This window comes from Octodon degus, unplaced genomic scaffold (assembly GCF_000260255.1).
Source record: "Octodon degus isolate 3935 unplaced genomic scaffold, OctDeg1.0 scaffold00040, whole genome shotgun sequence".
Classification (NCBI taxonomy): domain Eukaryota; kingdom Metazoa; phylum Chordata; class Mammalia; order Rodentia; family Octodontidae; genus Octodon; species Octodon degus.
The window spans coordinates 8356473-8378157 of NW_004524616.1; positions in this window are offsets into that span (position 1 = coordinate 8356473).

Below are 21685 nucleotides of genomic sequence, written 5' to 3' on the forward strand. Positions count from 1 at the left end.
TCCTAGTGGTTAATTGCTGTACAAGATGCGGACTTGAGATCCTATTTACAAACACCATTAGAACAAATCCCTCTATTCATTAAGAGAATGTAACTACGTATCTATCCTAACCACTTAGAATACACAGATACAAAATGGACATTTTCCACATTTTTTTTAATTGTCATGATTTTCTCTTTGATGTAGGCTATACAATTTTAGAATTGCTTTTGTCAACTGCTGTAATAAATGCTCTTTAAACTTGTACTGATTTGAAAAATACGGTTTCTGCTTCAGTTTGATCACAAATAAACAGAAATTGAGATTTTCTCATAGAAAATGTAAATTCTGCTTTTTCAATGGGTAACCCACAAAGTTGTTGTCATTTTCTGTGCACATGTTTAGTGCCATTTATGTGGGCGTGCACAACTGAAAGTCAATACTAAAGTCACCTTCAAAATATAATTTTTATTATCGTCTCCAAATTGTCATCTACTTCCTTTCTTCAAAAAAACATGCAACTTTGAGAAATTATACTGTTTAACTGGAGGTCTTTATTTGGAGGTCTTATCAAGATTTTCGCCATTTTCTAGTTGCTAACACAATACTTTCTCTGTCAAAATGTACCCAAGACACTGTTTGCAAATAAAAAGAAAATCCTGAATAGTAATAATATTGCCAAAGTTATTTGGATCAAGTATTGTCTTGTTACTTTCCCAGAATTCTTTTCTCCTTCCTTTTGCTTCTTAACAGTCTCTACTTTCTTCTTAGAGATTCACAGGTTTTTGAGGGCTGACTTTATCCTCCGTTGTAGCCATTTCTAAGCTTATCAGCAAAGTTTATACTACTAGCCATAATAATCGGATTAGAGTTGAGCCTGAAACGTAAAACCAACCAAGCAGAAAGAATGTCAAGAGTTTGCTGCTGATGCCGGAAAGCTAGTATTCATCCTGCTGTCAATGTGCAGAAGCATATAGCAGCAGGAGCTGCTGGGCGTCGTCTTGGATTCCCTGACGTAACCAGCCACGAGGTACAGCAGAACTGTCTCAGCTACAGCAGAGATGCAAAGAAACCATGTCTTAGGTAGCAAGGTAGTGACAGATCTTTAGCCTCATCCAAAACAGTAGAACTGGGCCCGTGAGATAGCTCAGTAAATAAGCGCTTGTGCAAGGGCCTTGAGTTCAATGCGCGGTTAGCCAAAAATAAATAAATAATAATAAAACAGGAATACTTCTGCATATTCTATTTATAATAGGCAAATGAAAATGTACTTCATTATTTTCTGCTAGTGGCAGATGATTTCTGTTGTTTAACAGCAGAAGCCCACGTCATTCGGTGGCCTCCGCTCTGGGGGATGGTCAGCAGAGAGCTTGGCTTTCGCTTCCCGTGCAATTGATGTAGCTGCACCTAAGCCCTCCTTTAAACTTTCTAAAAACTCATCTTCAGTCAGGAGTGAATCAATCACTCTAAGACAAATAGTTTATCCTTAACCTATAGCTCAAACAACTATAAGAATCAAAGTTTGTGATTGTAAAGTAAATATTATTTCCTGTAGCATGCCACCAGCAGAACTCCCCTTTTGGCTTTGATTTTCACATTTTTCAAGCGAATATTAATGCAGAAGATATGACCTTTTGTGTGAAACTAATTAGAATTATGAAAATAAATTTTATTTTAGCAAATGCCTGGCTATTTTATTAATTGGCATTAAAAGTCTGGATAAATCAGAGCACATCAAATTGCTTTTGCTGCATAATTCTAATTATTTATCTAATGTAAAATTATCTATATATGTATTTATATCTATATATCAATTATCTCTATGTGAATATGTATCTGTATCTATATATCTATCTCTATCTAATTATGCATTTAAGGTATGGATCTAACCAGATATCTAAATATATATCTTTATGTGGATGGCTACCTAAACTCTCAGTTTCTCAGTTCTGTTTCTGCTTTTCTCTATTATAATTGTTCCTTTAAATAAAAAATAATGTACAGAAACCACTTTCGGAGAGTGAGCACTAATGATACTGAAAAACAGAGCAAAACTGCTGAATGTCTCTTAAGTTGCTTGATCATAGATATTATGTGGTAGCGTTGTATGATGTATAACCTCCTATTTTACTTCCTAAAGAGAAAGCAGCTTCGCAAAGCAGCTGGCTCTTCTCCCTGCTAGCTCGCTTTCTCTGCTCCACCCTTCCCAGCCTCCTAAGAAAGAAATCAGAGTACAATCTGTCCTCTAACCCAAGGTACCTTAGGATAACAACCTTGAGTTCTTTCCAGCCCTCCTTGGCTACAGATCACAGAAATCTTTCTTAAAAGCGGGAGAAAATGGACTTTCAAAGATTAGAATTACCAGTTAATAAATACATGGAAGCCAGAAGGCAAAGACTTCTGAGAAGATACAAACACCGACTCCTGTGATGTCTTCCACATTCCAAAAGTTTAACCAAAAGTCAATTCCCGGTTTGTGATACAGTTGCTGGGTTGCAATCTTTTTATAAGTGTGTGCTTTGAAGTTTCTTGTCCTTAGGTCTTTTTTTCCTTTAATCTATGTTCAGTTCCATCGTTGTTCATTACAACACTATCAGTGAGCTCTTATGTTTGAATTCTAAGTTAAACAGGCCACATGGGGGAACTGTGCCACCAGGACAATCAAACACTACAATAAAACGAAACAAAATGATAAAGGCAGGATAATTACATTGCTAGCCTGCCTTCAGAGTGGGACACCTGGAATGGAGGTGCCCTGAGGTAATCGCTTTCTTTGTGTTTACTGTTAGCTGCAGAGAGACAGAGGCAAAAATAGAGGCAAAGATGCCGCTTCAGTAGCTTTTCTTACATCTCTAAGGGCAATGGAAATTTTATAAACAACTGAATCAATCATTTGTGTTTTTCCATTTGATGTTCTGATTATCTCCAAGGATACAGTGTACATGTATGCACACATATACTGTAAAACATATACTACATATGCACATATGTGTAAATACTATGTAGTATATATGTAAATAGTGTGTGTGTATATATATAAGTTAATGGTGTTATTAAAGCATAAGATGATTATATTCTGACTTTTAATTTTAGTATCACTATTCTATCCATAAATACTGTATTTATTAAATGCAAATTCTGGACAGGATTATACAATAGGTGCTATATACAAATATACTCTCTTACTACTGACAGATTTCTACTTAATATAGTATTACTTCTTTGAAAACTAATGAGCTTTTGGACCTCTTTAAAGTAAATTTCTTTCTCAATATTGGGCAAATTTTCTTAATTTGGTGGATCAGGAAATAAACACTCAGAAACATGGAAACTGGATTTTTTTCCCCTTGCCATCACTACCTTAACACGGGTGAGCCATAAGTGTGGCTAAAGTAAGTTACCTATTTATAAAATAAAATTTAAATAGAAGTGAAAAATAATGAGTAGAAAAGTTACTTCGCTGTTGTGAATTCTTCCTGTCCGTTCTCTGTACAAGGTAGTTTTGTGTTTGGCATCCACTTCTAGAATCTTCTTTGTGGCACAGCGTGGTGGTGGGGATCCTTCTGCACAGGAGGAAGAGAGCAGAGGCAGAGTCATCCCTGAGAGAAAGGAGAAGAGACTGTGTGCAGCTGCCAAGTGGGAGAGGAGGAAACATCCCTTGGGTAAGCTATCTGCTAAACAAAACTTGCAAACAGTATAAGTATACTTACGTATGTTTTCTGCAAAGCTCAGACAAATTTCAAGACACCAAAATCTGAAGGAAAAAAAGTCTAACCCAGTGTACTTTCTACTTACTCAATCAAAAATGTACAAGTAAATGTGCAATTTTCTTTTTCTTTTTGGCATTTTGTTTAAAATCTTTGGACTCTTTTTCTCTTGTGACTTCAATCTATCAGTGAACACGTAGTAGCTTCTGACCTCCCTGATGCTTTGTAGAAATGCCCACTTACTTCGCAAGTTCCGTTCTGCAGCAAAGTATCATGGCTCACGACCATATTCTTTCTTCCATGTTTCAGAGTCATTCTAGGTTTAAGTTTTGTGAATCTGATTTCTACATCTTCCCCCCAGAACCTTTCCTCTTTTCCCTCATTGCTATCTATGCAAGTGGCATCTCTATGGTTCAATTAACATGAGCATCAAAGTGTACTGCCTTTTTGCTATTGACTTCACAAAAGTATAACCACTTTTTACAAAGTATATTCTAAAGTCATCTACTTTTCCCAATCTCCACTTTAATTCAAATTTGATCATCAATATCCTGGGCTGTGCAGCATCTTCTTTTGTTACTTTTCCCCTTATTTGTCCTTTTACCTTCTTCTAATTTGTTGGCCACATGACAGCAAGTCATTAAAAGGTAATGACTTTTCCAGCTAGAAATACTACAATACCCTTTCATCACATCTTAAATATAACTCATATGTTAAACATAGTCAACAAGCCTGATGTAATTGTTCTCTTAACAATCTTTCTATCCTCATCTTGTAGTAGGATTCTGTAGTTTGCCAAAATATAGTCTGCTAATCTTTTGTTTGATATCTTAGAGGACTCAGTAAGTTTCCTGGTCTAGTTCTTAGTCTCAGCTGTTCCCACCTTGCTGTGGCACTGTCCAGTCTTTACCAGGTGAATTTACAAGACCTCTTCCTCACACAGGTACTCTTTTCAAATGTTAAATAGATATTTTTTTCTTTCTGGTTTTTTTTTTTTTTGGATACTGGAGTCTAAACCCAGGACCCTCATATTGAGTTACATCTGCAGCAGTTTTTTTTTTAGGTTTTCTTTTCTCTTTTTATTATTCAAATATATATTGAGACTATGTCTCACTATTACTCAAATTGAACTTTAAGTTGTGACTCTCCTGCATCCCTTGACTGGCAATGATTATCTAAAGATATGTAACAACGAGCAGACAGTTACACAGCCTGTGCAAGGGGCAGGTCACAAATCCCAGAAAAGGGACTGGGGAGATAGCTCAGTAGAATAAGTGCTTTCCTGGCAAGTGCAAGGGCCTGAGTTCAATCCCCAGTTCCATTCCCCAAAAAATAACAAGTCCCTGAAAAATCCTTCAGCCAGAAACAAATGGGGGTAGATGGGCAACTGTCCCAGGTCCCTCAGCTCTCACTCAAGTCAATGAATACTGCACACCATCTCTATGCAGCCCCAGAGGGACTGAGGCAGTTGGCTGAGAGACAACCAATAACAATATGCCAGAAAAGGATTTTTCTCCTCCCTGTTTTGACTCTAATCTCCTTGTGCAGTACTGTTGCATGTTCTTAGAGTTTTCCTAAGATTTCCTTCATAATACTTCTGTATGTCATCTGCTTTTCTAATTTTTCTGAGCTCCTTTCTTTTATTCTTCTCTAAGGTAAATTTCTCCTACAAAACAATCTTCTGTTTGCCCTACTCTTTGATTTATTTTAAGCCCTATGCTTATATTCCTCAACAGCTTTTTATCTAACATAAATATATTGGAGTTTACAAATCTCTATTCTTCATAATAAAAGTTTGTTTTCAAGAATATTTAATAGCTATGATTCAAAGATCATTTGGGAAATCAAAATTTGAACAAGACTCTTTTTTATGGCAACAAAAATACAAATGCTCTTAAAGCAATGAATATATCTAACTGAATAAAAGAAGGCTCACATTCAAGAAAGAACACATAACTATATTCTACTGAAAAAGAAGTACATTACTGTATTCTGAAAATATTTCTTACAGCATTTTAATAATAAATCTCACATATATTCACATTTCCATAGCACTACTTAGATTTTGACAGTTGTTCACTTCAGACTGAAATAGCATTTCTCAAATGCTCTCCTGTGCCAATCTTTCTTCTCCTTGTCTTAAACAATAACTAATGAGGTGCTTCTATCACAAGTTACAGTTGAGACAACAACATTTGTCCTAAAATCATACAGCATTTTGGTAGAGGAGCTAAGGATTTTTCTATTACTAAATAAGTAAAAGCAAACAATCCACACAAATAAGAATACAATAGATAAATTTCACAAGAAGACCATGATTACTTCTAATACTCAGATGCTAGAAGATTCAGTATTAAAAGTGAAATAGTCACTGCAAAATTAAGAAATATATTTTTTTGTTCACAAAGCACCTAAATTTAACAAAATTTAGAAAAAAAAATTGCAGCAACTATCCAGATACTCATTAAGAAGAAGACAGCAAAAGATTAAAATGGGGGTGATTAATGAAAAACTAAAGTAATTTTTACATAGTAAATGCTTTTTAATGAACCTATGGCAAATGATCCATAAAAATTGTGTGTCCTTCTGAAGGAAGTATTAATTCATTCATTCCCTTTGCCAATCTGAAATTTATTTCCCTAATTCTAGTTAACCTCGCTCCAAAACGGAAAGGATTATAGCCGCCAGTGATTATCTTGAAGCATAGATACCAACGATCATCTTCTAGATTCAGCTTATTTATGACAACATACTTTTTAGTACTAATTTCTACTTCCTATCTATTTAAGTATTCATAGATTTTTAATTTCACTCTAAGGCAAAGGAAATCAAGAAAAGTGGCTTTTTCCCTAAACAATAAAAGAGTATCGAGTTTCTTATAATGTCAAAGCAAATAAAATGCCAGCAGTCATGAAGTGATGAATAGCAGATCACAGAGTCTTTTTAATCATGTCATTTAAAGCAAAGTCTTTTTTTGTTACATCAAAACTATAAAATTACTTCATAAAATCCAAATGCACATACTTTGGAATAAAAACTACAACATTAGATTGCTCCCAGTAATTTAAGCCAAATGTTTCTTTAGTTATACATAGATGTTAATTTACCTTTCTGTATAAGTCTGTGCCAAGGATGTAGACCAAAAATACAATATTTATTTCAGCAAAATCTGATATGGGAAAATTTTAATTGGATTTTATTGACAGTATGCCTTTAGAAGCACAGTACTATTTCTTTTTTTTTTATAAATTGTATTCTGCTGATAATTTTTTTGACAGCATCACTATACAACATACACTTAGGTTATCTTAATGGGAAACAAGATCAAAGGCCTAAAATACAGAAGACATTGCTTTTTGCTAAGTATGCCTGGACAGGATGGCATGAAGACAGCCAAGTAGAAGCTTTCTACATTTGAAGTTTGCAAAGTAATTTACAACATAGGCAACCTTAGGTTGTCACAAAAGCACTTATGATATATATATATATATATATATATATATATATATATATATATAATTTTATCCCTTCTAAGGGAAAAAGAACAAATTGAAATCAATATTTGTAGAGCAATTCTAAGTGTATTTTTTAAATTATCTGTAGGTGAAATAAATGTACAAGACTAAAACGATCTAGTTGAAACACTGTACGATGGAATATATTGTGATGTATTCCTGTTTGTTTTTTAACTTTTCGTGTAAACTGAGGCATACTGGAAGATCCTAAATAGGAAGATGAATAGTTAGAAAAAATATAAATATCCAAATGTTTAGAATTTTTACTTCCTACACGACTTCTAGTTGTCCGTTGAAGTGGTCAAGCCGTAAATTCACAGAACTGATGATGCTTACAGTGGCATGGCATGAAAGCATACAATACCACAGCATGACCTGGGTGGTCCTAGAGTGAGAGGAACTTTATGGCAAGATATACAGGAAGCCTTAGATCAAACAGCCTCAGGGAGCTGAAAAGCCACATCATAAACCTAATCTGCACCCATAATAAAGTTGGAAGGAAGGTCTAACCTTAAAAATCTTAACTTTAAAATATCTTTTGAAAAGCTCTATTTCTGAGCCAAAATGAAAATCAAAGCCCTATAAACTGAGGAAGGTCTAAATGACAGGATGCAATCTGACTCCTGCTACGAGCAGGAGTGAATGAGGTAAACTTCTTTGAGTAGATGCCTAACTACTTAATGTATGGTAGCAAGACACTCAAGATAATATTCCTGACTACTTTTCTCATTCATTCATTACTTATATATTTATTTACCAATAATGGACTATGTACCTAGTACCATTCTAAACCCTGGGATTATATCAATGATCAAAAATAAAAGAAATATTTTCTTCATGGAAATAAGTTTTGAGGTCTAGGAAATAGAAAATAACTAATAAAACATTCTGCGGCAGGTAGTGATAAAAGCTATGAAAATAGTAAGTTTAGAAGGATGAGATGTATTGTACAAAATAAGTACAACAATTTTAAATACCATGGTCAAGGAAATTGTCATAAAAAATTACTATTATCAAGAAAACAACTAATAAAAAATGCTGGCAAAGCCGTGAGAGGAAAGGAACCCTTGTCCAATGCCGGTGGGAGGGTAGACTGATGCAACCACTGTGGAAATCAGTGTGGAGAACTTTCAAAAAACTAGAATTAGTGGTTCTGTTTGACCCAGCTATTCCCCTTCTGGGTTCCTTCCCCCCAAATTAAAAATATTACACCACAATGATATATGCAAACCCATATTATAGAAGTACAGTTTGTTAATAGCTAGTGTTAGAAGCAACCTAGATGCCATCAACCAATGAATAGATAACAAATATCTTTTATATCATGAAGAATGACTCAGCCATACAGAGAGAAAAAATTGAGGCACTTATAGCTAAATGGATGCACTTTGAGGCCATACTCATAAATGAAATAAAACGGACAGGTGTGTAAATATCACATTATCTCTGTGGTGTGAGACCCTGAAACTGAAAATAAGAATATAAACATAAACTAGATATTGTGAAATAGGAAGAAACTGTTCAAAAGGAAAAGGGAAAGAGGGAAGGAGAGAAGAAAGGAAGGGAAACGAAAACGAGAAAAGAAAGATAAAATGAAGCTTTATGAATAGGCAAGAGGAAGGGGAGAAAGCAAGGGATGGGAAAGGGTAAAGGAATAAGATATGCCCTGCGCAGATACAAACTCCCTCTAGTCAATCTGGTCATTATGTATACTTAAATTGTACCAAAAACTTAAAAAAAAAAAAGAACATTTTTCATTGATCTGAAAGAGGTAAGATTTCTGTGGGAACAGTAATCTACAAGGAAATAAAATAAGCAGATACCTCAGCGGACTAAAGCACCTGCTTAGGCAGCCACAGGGACTGGGGTTTGATACCCAGAATTCCATGACAGCCTCACCCCCCCCCCCAGGGCCCACTGAGAAGTTGACTGAAACTGAGCATGGTAATCCCAGTGCTTTGGAGGCTGAAAACACCGAGATCAATCAGTGTAGGGAGACCCTGTACTAAATAAGAAAAAAAAAAAAATAGCTAAACCCTGATGAAAGAAAGGAGGCAGTATATTTGAAATTGAATAAAATGTGAGGTCAAGAAAATGGAACTTAAAAGACAATTTTTTATAGGGCTCTCTATACTTGAGTTTTTATTCTGAATGAGGTAATAGACTATTACATGGTTTCTGAGAAAATAGATAATGTTTTAGGGTTCCTTGACTGTTGTCGTAACAACAGATCATAAGGAGACAACAATAGAAATAGGACCCCTAGACAGAATGACAGAGCTACAATCCAGGCAGAGAAGACTGCAGGAGGTAGTACTGAACGTCAAGAAAAATCATCAACAGAGTAAAAAGAAAACCCACACATTGGGAAAAAATTATGGTTCACCGTCTCACAGACAAAGAACTTCTATCTAGAATTTTCTAAATATCAGAACCCCAAAATTCAAAGACACAATCCAAAAATGGGCCTCTGAGATGAATATATACTTGTCAGATGGAGAAATACAAGTGGCAAATAAATACATGGAAAACTGTTCAAAATAATTGTTCATTTGAGAAATGAGAAATAAAACAACACTGAGATTACATCTAACCCCAGAAAGAATGGGCATCATGAAGAAGTCAACCAATAACAAATGGGGGGAGCTGCAGGAAAAAAGGAACCCATCTCCACTGTTGGGGGGAGTGTATACTGGTACAACCACTATGAAAATCAGTATGTTGCTGTCTTTGTTTCTATTTGTTTTTACTCTTTAAAATGAAATTAAAACTAAATTTTAAAAAAGAGAGATAGGAATAGAGGTCCTAGTCAAGTCTGCTATTCCACTCCTAGGTATCTTTCCAAATGAACTGAAAACACTGCACTACAGCAATATATGTGCACCCATGTGTATAGCAGTGCGATTTGTCATAGCTAAATCTTGGAAGCAACTCAAATGCCTATCAGCTGAGCAATGGGTAGAAAGGATGTGGTATTTATATACAATGACTCAGGTATAAAAAAGATAAATTTGAAGCTTTTATGGATATATGGATGCAATGAGAAACCATACTCATAAGTGAAACAAATCAGATCCCCATGTGTAAACATTGTATTGTCTCACGAGTGTAAGAACCTGACAGAGTAAATATAATCTGAAAGGTACAATAGACACTGTGAAAGGCAAAGAGGCTGTTCAAAGAGGAAGACAAACTGGGATGAGGAAAAGGATGGGGGCAGAAGGGAGAGATATATTTATGTTTGTGTATATATGTATGCATGTATGTAGGAGGGCTTGGTAATTGTACTGATGACTTCTGCTGGTCTCCAGAGGGGAGAAGTTGATGCTTAAATTTTTTTCTTATTCTTTTGAATTTCTTATCACCTTTTTTTTAACCAATGTTGCATGCTTATATTTGTTAATCTGGACAACTAATTTGAAGACAACATTATGCAATATTGAGACCATTATCAAATTCCTATTTTTTACGATGCTCTGTATCATTTCTAAAGCTTTTTTTTTCTTACTACTTTGAATTCTCTTTAGATAATAAAAAAGAAGCACTGAATATGAATGAGTTCTAGGGCAAGGTTCTCAACCTTGGTGCTACTGATGTCTTGGGTAGTTTTATTATGGGGACTTATCTGTGGAACATATGGTATGTATCAGCAGTCTTATTCTTTGCTAATTAAATGGTTGTAGTAGTCACCTTTTCTCTCACTGTGCCAACAAAAAATACCTTCAAACTTTGCCAAGTGTCTCCATGGAGGAAAAAAAATATATCAACCTGGGCTGGGAATAACTATTTTAGATATATTACATAGACAAAGCCACAAAGGCTTGGAAAGAGACAAGCCATGATGAGGTATTAGTTGGACAGTAACTAAACTTATGTCACCATGAGACAAATATAGAACAGCATAAATGAAACAAATAATCCAGAGTGTGTTGGTACGCACCATTCAATGAGGTCACCCAAGGGTCAGCCTGAGGGGAGGGCAGCCACACTAAATATCAGATATATTAGGGAGTATACAAGAAATGAAGCCAATCAACTTAAGAAAGGGAAGAAAGAAAATATGGAGAAAAAGCAACACCAATTTTAAGAGTATAAATTGAAGTTGTCTACTTCACTTTTATTCATAGCTCATTGGAGAAAGCCTTCTCACATGGCTCCACATAACTGAAATGGAGTTCTGAGCTTGGAAGGCCCTAACCAGTCAAGCTGTGTTAGAGACTATTCTATAACTAAATAGAAAACTGAGAATGAAGGAATTAGTTATCTCTGCCAAAAATATCCCAAAAGATTTTTGATATGATCAACCAGAAAGATCATGTTGCTTTCCTAGGAAAGATTAGCAGTGGAGCCCATGCATTAAAGGTGTTAGTAGAACATGGGCTGACTGAAATTTCAGTTGTGAGGATATCACGCTCAAAATGCTTATTTAACACCCATGTAGACACAATCCTTAGTTCAGAAAAGAGTTTTGAAGTGGAATAAAGTTGGGAAACTAGAACTTGTGATACAGATGAGCTTACCCAGAGAGTGTATGAGAAAGTGTAAAAAGTTCCAAGAAGTCCTAAAGTCATCCATGGCTTACATTTCAGGAAGAGGAAGAATCAAAATATGATACTGATAAGTATTTGTAGTAGCAGGTTGAAAGAAAATTGGGGAGTGCCCCAAGAGAGTGTTCCTTTATTTTAAGGAAAACAAAATGATCAAAACAATTACACTGAATTTTGCTATGTCAGGAAAAAGATGAAACACTGGCATACTGACCTTTATGAAAGAATTTTTTTAAAAAAATTCAATAATGGTTGCTTATTGCATGATGTTGTCTTCAAATTAGTTATTTATGTTGTCAGACATAAACCTGCAAAATTACTTAATAAAACAAAACAACAAAAAGTTATAAGAAATTAAAAAGAAAAAATAAAAATAGAAAAATTTGAAGCATTAACTGCTCCTTTCAAAAGATGAGCAGGACATCTGGATTTTGTGTTTTGCATCTTCTGAAAGACCGTAGCTCTTCAATTTATCTGGAATGATAATATGCTGACATTTAAAATTTGTCTCATTTACTCTTTTCTCATTGCTGGACCCAAACACTGGCACCCAAAATGAAGGAAGGAAAGGTTTATTTAGCTCACAGTTAGTGGAGGCTTCAGTCCATGCTTGGCTAGCTCCAAAGCAGAGTGGCACATGGCAGAAAGCAGAAGCTCATGGTGGTGGAAAACAGCTAAGAGCAAAGAGATGAGTCTCTCTCTCCTCCTTACATTGTAATGCAGATTACCCAACCCTGGGCAGGTGTAGCACTTACACCCATATTCCCACCATTAGATCATGTGTTAATCAATAACTCTAGAAGCTGACTGCATGAGCCTTTGGGAGGACAACTAGACACAAACAATAACAAAGTGCTTTGGACATTAATGAAACATGGTCCAGAAACATAAACATACATTAAAAGTGAATATGGGGCCAGAGAGATAGCTCAAGGGGCATAAGCACTGACCTGGCAAGCACAAAGACATGAGTTCAATCCCCGGCCCCACATGCCATGCAGTCTCTGTTCTGGATGCCGGGCATGCCTTCTCAGCCCTTGATGTGGTTGCCTACCATGTGGCTGCAGTTTTGGGCATGGTGGTTCGTGCCTGTGATCCTTGCACTCAGGAGGTTGAGCCAGGAGGATGGATCTCTGCGAGTTCGAGATCAGCCAGGGGAATACAAATGTGAGCACAAGGCCAGCCCAAACTGCGTAGTGAGACCCTGTCTCAAAAAAAAAAAAAAAAAAAAAAAAGAAAAAAGAAAAAGAAAAGTAAGCAAAATTCTAAACAGATGACACCTATAGATGACGTCTGTAACATCAAATAATTTACATAAACATAGGCTCCCTCAGGCCAGCAAGATGGCTTAGTGGACTAAGCACCTGCATAGGCAAACACAGGGACCATTGTTGGATCCCCACTACCACATGCCACACCGGCCCCGCCCCCAGGCTCACTGAGTAGATGACTGAGTCTGGGTAGACATGGTGGCTCTTGCTTGTAATCCCAGCACTGGGGAAGCTTAAAACGAGAGGATCACTATGAGTCTGCATAGTGAGATCCTGTACCAAACACATTAAAAAAAAAAAAAAAAAAAAAAAAACACTCCCTCATATAATAGAGATCAGTGTCTCAGTCATGCGGGGATGGTAGTAGTTACAGAGTATCGAAGGAAATTCAGGAAAACAGGCAATACCACTTGCGGCTAGTCTGGGGAACTGTAGAACTATAATTTTTACCTTGTTTTGTTTCTCAAAAGAAAGACAATTGTTTACCTTCCCTCTACTTCTGCCCTGTGAATACTAAATTCACTCAAAAAGGCATAGAAGATAGTAAACTTCACCTCTTTGAGTGAATCTACTACTCACAGAACAGAGAGTAGAGGGAAGGTAAATGATTAAGATAATTAATGTGATCAGCACATTAGAAATTACTTGACATTTGAGTTGTGATAAGAGGAAATTTTATATAAACTGCTCCCAAAGATGTCACCGAGAGTAACAGCTTTTCATCTTGATATGCATATGACTTTGTTACTAATTCCATTTGCCATTCCTATGGAAATTATACACTTTTGGACTTAGTCATTTAATTAACATCTCTACAGCAAAAGCTGTGTATGATACTGTCAAAACAGAAGTAGCACTGCATGTCTTCACTAAGCCCAGTGATTTGATACAGAACTTTAATAATGGAAAATGAATAGGTTAATATCCTATAATAATGTTTTCATTAGGTGTCATTTCACAGCCACCTATGTATATGTGATTATTTTCATTTTTGCTATGTATCAATTCAGTAAGAATTTGAAGTCTTGAATGGTCTTGTCTCATTAAACTATTAAGTATTAAAGAGTCCTGAAAGGATATTGAGTCCATTGTGTTATGATTAACCTTTAAAATGCAATACTAGAAAGAAAAATCTTTTCCAGTTACTCCAGCATCATTTCATCTTAGAGTTCACCAGAGAGTAAAGCTGTGAAAAAATCCAGTTGAACAATAATAAGAAAGAGCAATTTAAAAGTATAGCAACAATACAAGAGAATTGTTAAATTGTATACCTCCTAAAACAGAAAAATACATGAATAATCTTTTTGGTGAATATACACAATCTTTTATCTTTATAAAAATGTACCTATCCTGTACAAAATATTGATATAACCAAATCCATTAGGCAGATATGGACATACTACCTATTCCAAATGGAGCTAGATTTGTAATATCAGTCTTGGACAGACTGAAGATATGAATGGCTTTCCTGGTGTCATGTGCATATATTATTTCCTAACAAAGGGCACTACTTAGCAGGAACTCTCCTAAGTAGATTACATATTTCATGGATACTATAGATCATGCATAAAAGTATATTTATACCATGATATTAATTATATTCAACTAATTATATCAAATGTATATAATAAAATCTGTATAATTAATTATGATACATATTTCTATACTAGAGAGAATATACATCCACATGAGTTATAATTTATATAATTTTTATAACTTTATTTCTCTCACGTTGTTAGCCAGAAAGTATTAATCAAGGTATTTTAGAGGGGCTGGGGAGATAGCTCAGTAGAATAAGTGCTTGCCTGGCAAGCACAAGGTCCTGAGTTCAATCTCTGGTACTACCAAAATAAAAGTACTCTGTAAATTTTTCTGTATTCTTTGAGCTATTTCTTTCTTTTCTAGTACCTTCTCTGTCTGTCTGTCTGTCTGTCTGTCTGTCTCTCTCTATATATATATAATTAAATATTGAGTTACAGTTTTGTAATAAATTAAAGACTAAAGTCCAACAATGGTTTGCAATTACAAATATGTCAAAGTAAATTATTTTTAAAGATTTCTGTCTCATTTTCTAATAGCTCGTGTTTGCAGTATACAGTATGCTTTAATTCCTTTCTTCTTTGGCTCTCCATTTTTTCCTCTCCCTCCATCTGTGTCTTGATCCTTTTCCATTTGGGGCCATGCTCGCAATGTATAGTGTATGGAGTCGGTGTATAGATAACACATCTTAATTCCTCTTCACGTCCTTCTCTTTTTCCTAAGCTCACTCACCTCTGCGCCCATCACTCGATCCCCTTTTCTTTTAAGAAAGATCTCCTCACTTCCTAGCATCTTTTATTTTGCTCTTTATTTACATTTTGGGTTTCTCATATGAGAGAAACCATGTTCTATTTCAGTTTGTGTGTCTGATATTTATTTCCCTTAAATTCATAGTCTCAAGGTACATCATTTTCCCACAAATGACTCGTTATCAGGCAAGGAAAGGGAAGCTCCTTTTTGATAAAAACACAAATGAAATACATTTTAAGCCCTGTAGGGCTCTCTTTGCTCTCGTGAACCAATGTTCCAGAGAGCACTCTGATTGCTGTGCACAACTCCAGGATGCCCAGCCCTCAGCTGAGCACGGAATCTGTTACAGGTACAGCTCACACTGGACAGACATGACTGCTCTCCTCCACCCAGTCTTGCTTCCCACCACCACCACCTCAGCAGAAGAAATGTGAAGATGAGACCATTTCTTTCAGAATCCTGAAATTTTGTCCTTCATCTATTAAAACCTTCTTTTGATTGAAAGCTTGAAAATATCTATAAAGTATTGCAACATAAGGGTGTAGAAGAAAGTAATTTTAAAAATATATGAAATATAACTTTACAGGGAGTCTAAAACATGAAAGTTAACCTTAAAACAGAACTTCTAGTGAAAAATTCCTTCTTTCTAGGCTTTGTTTTTTCACTAAGGCTGCAATTAGAAGTAAATCATCTTTTCTTCGGGAGGTTCTAGTGTTTTTCTTTTAGAGAAATCTGGCTCCTTTTTAAGCCCTGACACTTAAGCATTCTCCTAAACTGAATTCCTGAGTAGGGAGTACATTTCCTCAAGATACTTCCTTAGGAGAGTAGAGTCCTCAGAAGATCAGTCGATGTGAATTTTCAGAGCTAAAGTCTCCTCTGCTCCAAGTCTTACCAACTCTGTCAGGTACAGACGTAATTTTTGCTTTTCTCCAAATAGCATGTTACTATTTTTCTTATTGCACTCACATATACTCTTCATCAGATGAATGCAAAATAATAAAGCTCTTCACATATGAATAAAACTTTATTTTCCTAGTTAATATATTCTACTTTTAAATTGAATAGTCAATTTCCATTTGTTCAACTTTCTTTTTCAGGTGATCCTCATAGCATTTTTCTCAAAGTATGTTTTAGGAATTCTTGGAATCCCATTAGGTTAAGATGACTTTAAGTAATAACTGATATGAAGTATTTCCTGGGCAGTTTGGTATTCGTTCAGGAGCTCTCTGCCTACCCATTTGTGATCAAGATTTCTACTTACTTTCTCTAGTAAATTTAGTGTTTCTATTTAATGTTTTAATCTTGGATCCATCTTGACCTTAGTGCATGGTGATAGATCTGGATCTAATTTTAGCCTTTGGCATATGTAAAGCCAGTTTTTCTAGCACCATTTATTAAAGAGGCTATCTTTCTTCCAGTGAACATGTTTAGCCCATTTGTCAAAGATAAGGTAACTGATTATATTTGTAGTTGTGTCTGCATCGTCTAATCTGTTCCATTGAACCCCCACATCTGTTTTTTTGTTTTGTTTCATTTTGTTTTGCCAGTACCATGCTAATTTTCTCACAGTAGCTTTGTAGTATAATTTCAACTCAGGGATTGTGATGCCTGCTACATTTCTTTTGTTGCCCAGGATTGATTTTGCTATTCTAAGACTCTTCTGATTTCAGATGAATTTTAGGAATGTTTTCTCCAGATCTGTAAGGTAGGATAATGATATTTTAATTGAGCCTGCATTGAATCTGTATAACAATTTTGTGAGTGTGACTATTTCTATAATGTTATTTCTTCCTATCAATGATCTAGGAATATCTCTCCATTTTCTGAAGTCCTCTTAGATCTCTGTTTTCAAAGTACTATAATTCACACTGTGTAGATCTTTTACTTGCTTTGTTAGATTGATTCCTAAGTATTTCCATCTTTTTGGATGTTATTGTGAAAGGTATGGTTTCCCTAATTTTTCTCTTACTGTTTGTTGTACTTGGGGATTTTACAGTCACATGTATGCAACTAGAGACCATACTCATAAGTGAAGTAAATTAGTCCTGCATGAATCAACATTATATTGTCTTCTGTATAAGAACCTGAAATAGTAAATAACGTCTGAAAGGTACAATAGATAGTGTGAAAGGGAAAGAAAGTGTTTAAAGGAAGGAACAACCGGGATGAGGAAAAAGAGAAAATAAAATGAAAATACACATGTATATACACAGGATACCTTGGATAATTGTACTGCTGATTTCTACTGTGCTATTGAAAAGAATAGTTAATACTTATTTTTTTCCTCTGTTTATTTTTTATTTTTTACCAATTTTGTATGCTCATATATGGTAACTTGAACAACTAATTTGAAGATAAAAATATGCAGCTTAATAACCATTGTTGAATTCCTATCATTTTGCTTAGTGAAACTCTGTATCATTTCTAATTTTTATTTGAAAATAAAAATAAAAATAAAATAACAATAAAAATAAAAAATAATTGAGATGTGATTTTTACATTTTTACATCTTTTTATAAATTTTACGTCCATGAAAATTTTCCAAATGTTACATTGCACCAAGGCTATCATACTAGTGGCTAATTAAATATGTGTTTAGGTGGCCTATGTCTTCTATAGTTTTAAACGTGAGATTTTTAATATAATTTAACAGTATAAGCAGGCCCCCAAGCCAAGACATTCAACAACTACTGCCATTCATGATTATAGGCAGAAAATCAACCTGTTTTACTCCTCTAAATCATAGAATGATCCACTTTGATGAATTATTTCAAGGTTTCTGTGCTCAGATATACATAGCTGAAAGGTTTCAAATTCTAGTCTGTCAGGTCTTGGCCATAGTGTTTACTCAAACAATTATTGCTAAGCAAAATGTCAATGATATAGTTCGTCTTGAGGCTACACTTTCTATTTCCTCTTACCTCCAGAAGAGCTTTTCTTTTAAAAAATTTTATATGCATGCATAATGTATCTATGTATATATGTATATGTGTACATAAATATGTGTGTAGTTAAGTAATATATATATAATCATTCTTATATTAAAACAAATACAAAAAATTGGGAAATTTTTGAAAACATTCTTTCATTTCTAGAATAAAGTTATAGTTACAAATAACATAACATATTGTTTTATAAAAACAATAGCTGGTAAAAGGATGCACAAACAACCAGCTAATTAAGGACAAAATAAAAGTCTAAAGGAAAAGACCTGTTTTGAAATATGTTTATTTTTATTCAAAATTAGCTATTATAAGTCACTTCTGAAAAACTTTTGACTATTCAATTATGCTTTATGGGAAGTGAAAAAATAGTTCCGCTTTAGTTTTAGATTTTCTTTAAACTGTCTGTAGTATAAAAACCTTAAAAATGCACAAAAAGAAAAATACAAAACTGCATCAATATACAATTTATCTGTACTATTGATTTATGGTAATTGCATCCCATATGTATATTGATGTTTCCTATTGTTTGTTTAGGCCTTCTGTCCCTGATTATAGGCACAGATAGATTTATTTAAAATTTTTTTTATCATTTTAAAGATTTTTTTAATCGCAGATTTTTTATCACTTTAAAAGTTAGTGATAACTTTAATCACTAATCTCCTTATTCCATATTTACTTAAGAGCTGATAAAAGTGAGTCAAAATCGAACAAAATGTGTCAATACAAAGTATTTAGAAATTATAGAAAAATAATGACCACAATTTTATAATTTCTGCTTAAAACATTGTTTTAAAATCACTTTTGTTTTATAAGCATTCAAGCAGTATAAAACTTAGTTGGAAGCTGCTTCAAAGACTCTTACTCGGTTTTCATTTTGTTAACATACACACGCAGTACAGAAAAAGCAGGGCACAATTCAGAGCCTGAACCCCAGAATCTAACTGATTATATCCTGGGGGCAAAAAAACAAAACACAGGAATACTAAACATTCTAATTTGTAAGTTTTGTCTTAAAATGAAGTTAAAATGAAAGAGGATTCTGTGCTTTTGTATATTTAAAATGTAACATGGTGTCGATCTTTATTGTTCTCATATACGCAACCCACAGTGCCAAAGAGGTCAAAGCCCTAATCTCTAGAAGCGAATGATAACACACGCACTATTGGAGAGAAGATAGCCATACTTGAAGTTCATATGCCTTCCGGCTCACACCTAAATTAGGTAGGGACACACATCTGATCTGAAATGTTCTGGAAATGGGTGTGAGTCTGTAAGCTAGTTTAAGAATTTTAAATCAGAAGAGCAAGGTGTTCGTCCACTCTAAAATTTACAGTGAATGGTTTGAGTTTGTTTTTCTCAGTGATTTGTACATCTCGCAATTTGTATATTCTGTATGAGATGTGTTATAATATATGCTGCAAATATATATTTTCCTACTGAATGATCTGCCACTTTACCCTCCTAACTGATCAACCGAAAATCTTACTTTTTTTTTTTTTTTTTTTTTTTTTTGAGGAACTGGTGATTGAACTCAGGCCTTTGCTTGCCAGAGAAGCAGTTATTCTATTGAGCTATCTCCCCAGCACCTCTTCTTTTAAATGGATTTACTGGTTCACTAGATGTACATAATGTTCACATTAATGATAGTGAATTTGTACATGTACCTAATATATCTTGATTCTTCTTTGTTCTCTAATCCCCTCCACTTCCTTCACCACGTCTTCTCTTTCTTATTTACAAAAAAAACTATTTCCCTTTCCTTCTATTCTCTTTTCTTTCCTTTCCCCTTCTTCCTTTCCCCTTGCTCCTCCTTTGTTCCCACTCTTTTTTATTGTAAAGAGAATAAAAACAATCCTAAAAATCCTTAGAAACAATACAGAATTTCACAAGACAAGGTGATAGGAAGTCCACAGTGGTTGTTGCATTGCATACCATTGTCTTCAAAGTAGCTGCTCAGATTACCAAATACAAGCATGCATGTAAAATTGATCAAAAACTTAAACATTAACTGTTCCTTTCAATAAAACAATAGAAACTCCAGTACAACTATTATTTTCTGTACATATATATTTTTCCCTTCCTACTTTCTTTTTTCTCCTTTCTTTCATCCCAGTTGTTCCTTCCCATAGAACAGGGTTTTCCCCCCCTTCACAATAACTACTGTAACTTTCAGATTTTATTTACTTTTTCAAGTTCTTACACTAGGAAGACAACACAATGTTTATGCTTGTGGATCTGATTTCTTTCACCTGTGAATATACCCTTTAATTTCATCCATTTACTTATAAATGCTTTGAATTTATTTTTATTTATAGCTGAGTAATAGTCCATTGTATAAAAATGCCATATCTTCTTTTATCCATTTCTCAGTTGATGGGGTGTTTGGGTAATTTCATGTTTCAGCTATGACTGAATTGTGTTGCTATAAACATAGGTGTGCATATACTGGTGTAGTGTGATGTTTCCAGTTCTTCTGAAAAAAAAGTACCCAAAGGGGAATAGAGTCAAATGGTACCTCTAGTCCTGGTTTTCTGAGGAATCTCCACACTGATTCCCACAGTGTACCAGTTGATGCTTCTCCCGCTCCTCTTCTGATTAGAACATGTTCTTCCTACTTCCCAATATCTATTATATATTTTAATCCTTATTTGCACTTTTGGTTTCTTATACCAAAAAAAGTTAACATTTCAATTGTATGTTCATTTATTTCACTTAAGACTATAATCTCAAGGTACATATACTTACCTAGAAATGTCTCAAGTTTGTAATTCTGCATGGCAGAATAGTACTCCATCATATAAAAAAACAAAGTTTTTTTTATGTATTTGGTGTTGGGTCTCACTACACAGCTCGGACTCATAGTAACCCTCCTGTTTCAGCCTCCCCAGTGCTAGAATGACAAGTATGTGCCACCACATCAGATCTTACAGGGGATTGAACCAGGGTCCTTTTGCTTGCCTAGGCAGGTGGTGAGACTGCTGAGCTATCTCTGCAGCCCAAAAAACCTCTTCATAAACGTTAATTTGTTTATGGGCTTCTGGGATGTTCCCAGATTTAACTATTACAAACTGTGCTGCTATGATCACTAATGTGCACGTATATCTGTGCTGTGAGATGCTGAATTAATTGGGGCGATGCCGAGAAAGGAAAGAGCTGTGCCGAATGGCACCTCTAGTTTCAGTTTTCTTAAGAGTCTCCACTCCAGTTTCCACAGTGGTTGCACCGGTCTACACTGCCATCAACAGTGGAAAAGAGTTCTTTTTTCTCCATAGCCCCTCCAGAACTTGTTATTTATGTTTTGAAAGTAGCCATTTTTTCCTGAGTGAGGTAGAATGTTGGTGCTGTTTTGACTTTCACCTCTCAAATGGCCAGTGATGCTATATGTTATTTGCTATCTTTATTTCTTCAGTGAGAAATGTTATTTATTTCAGA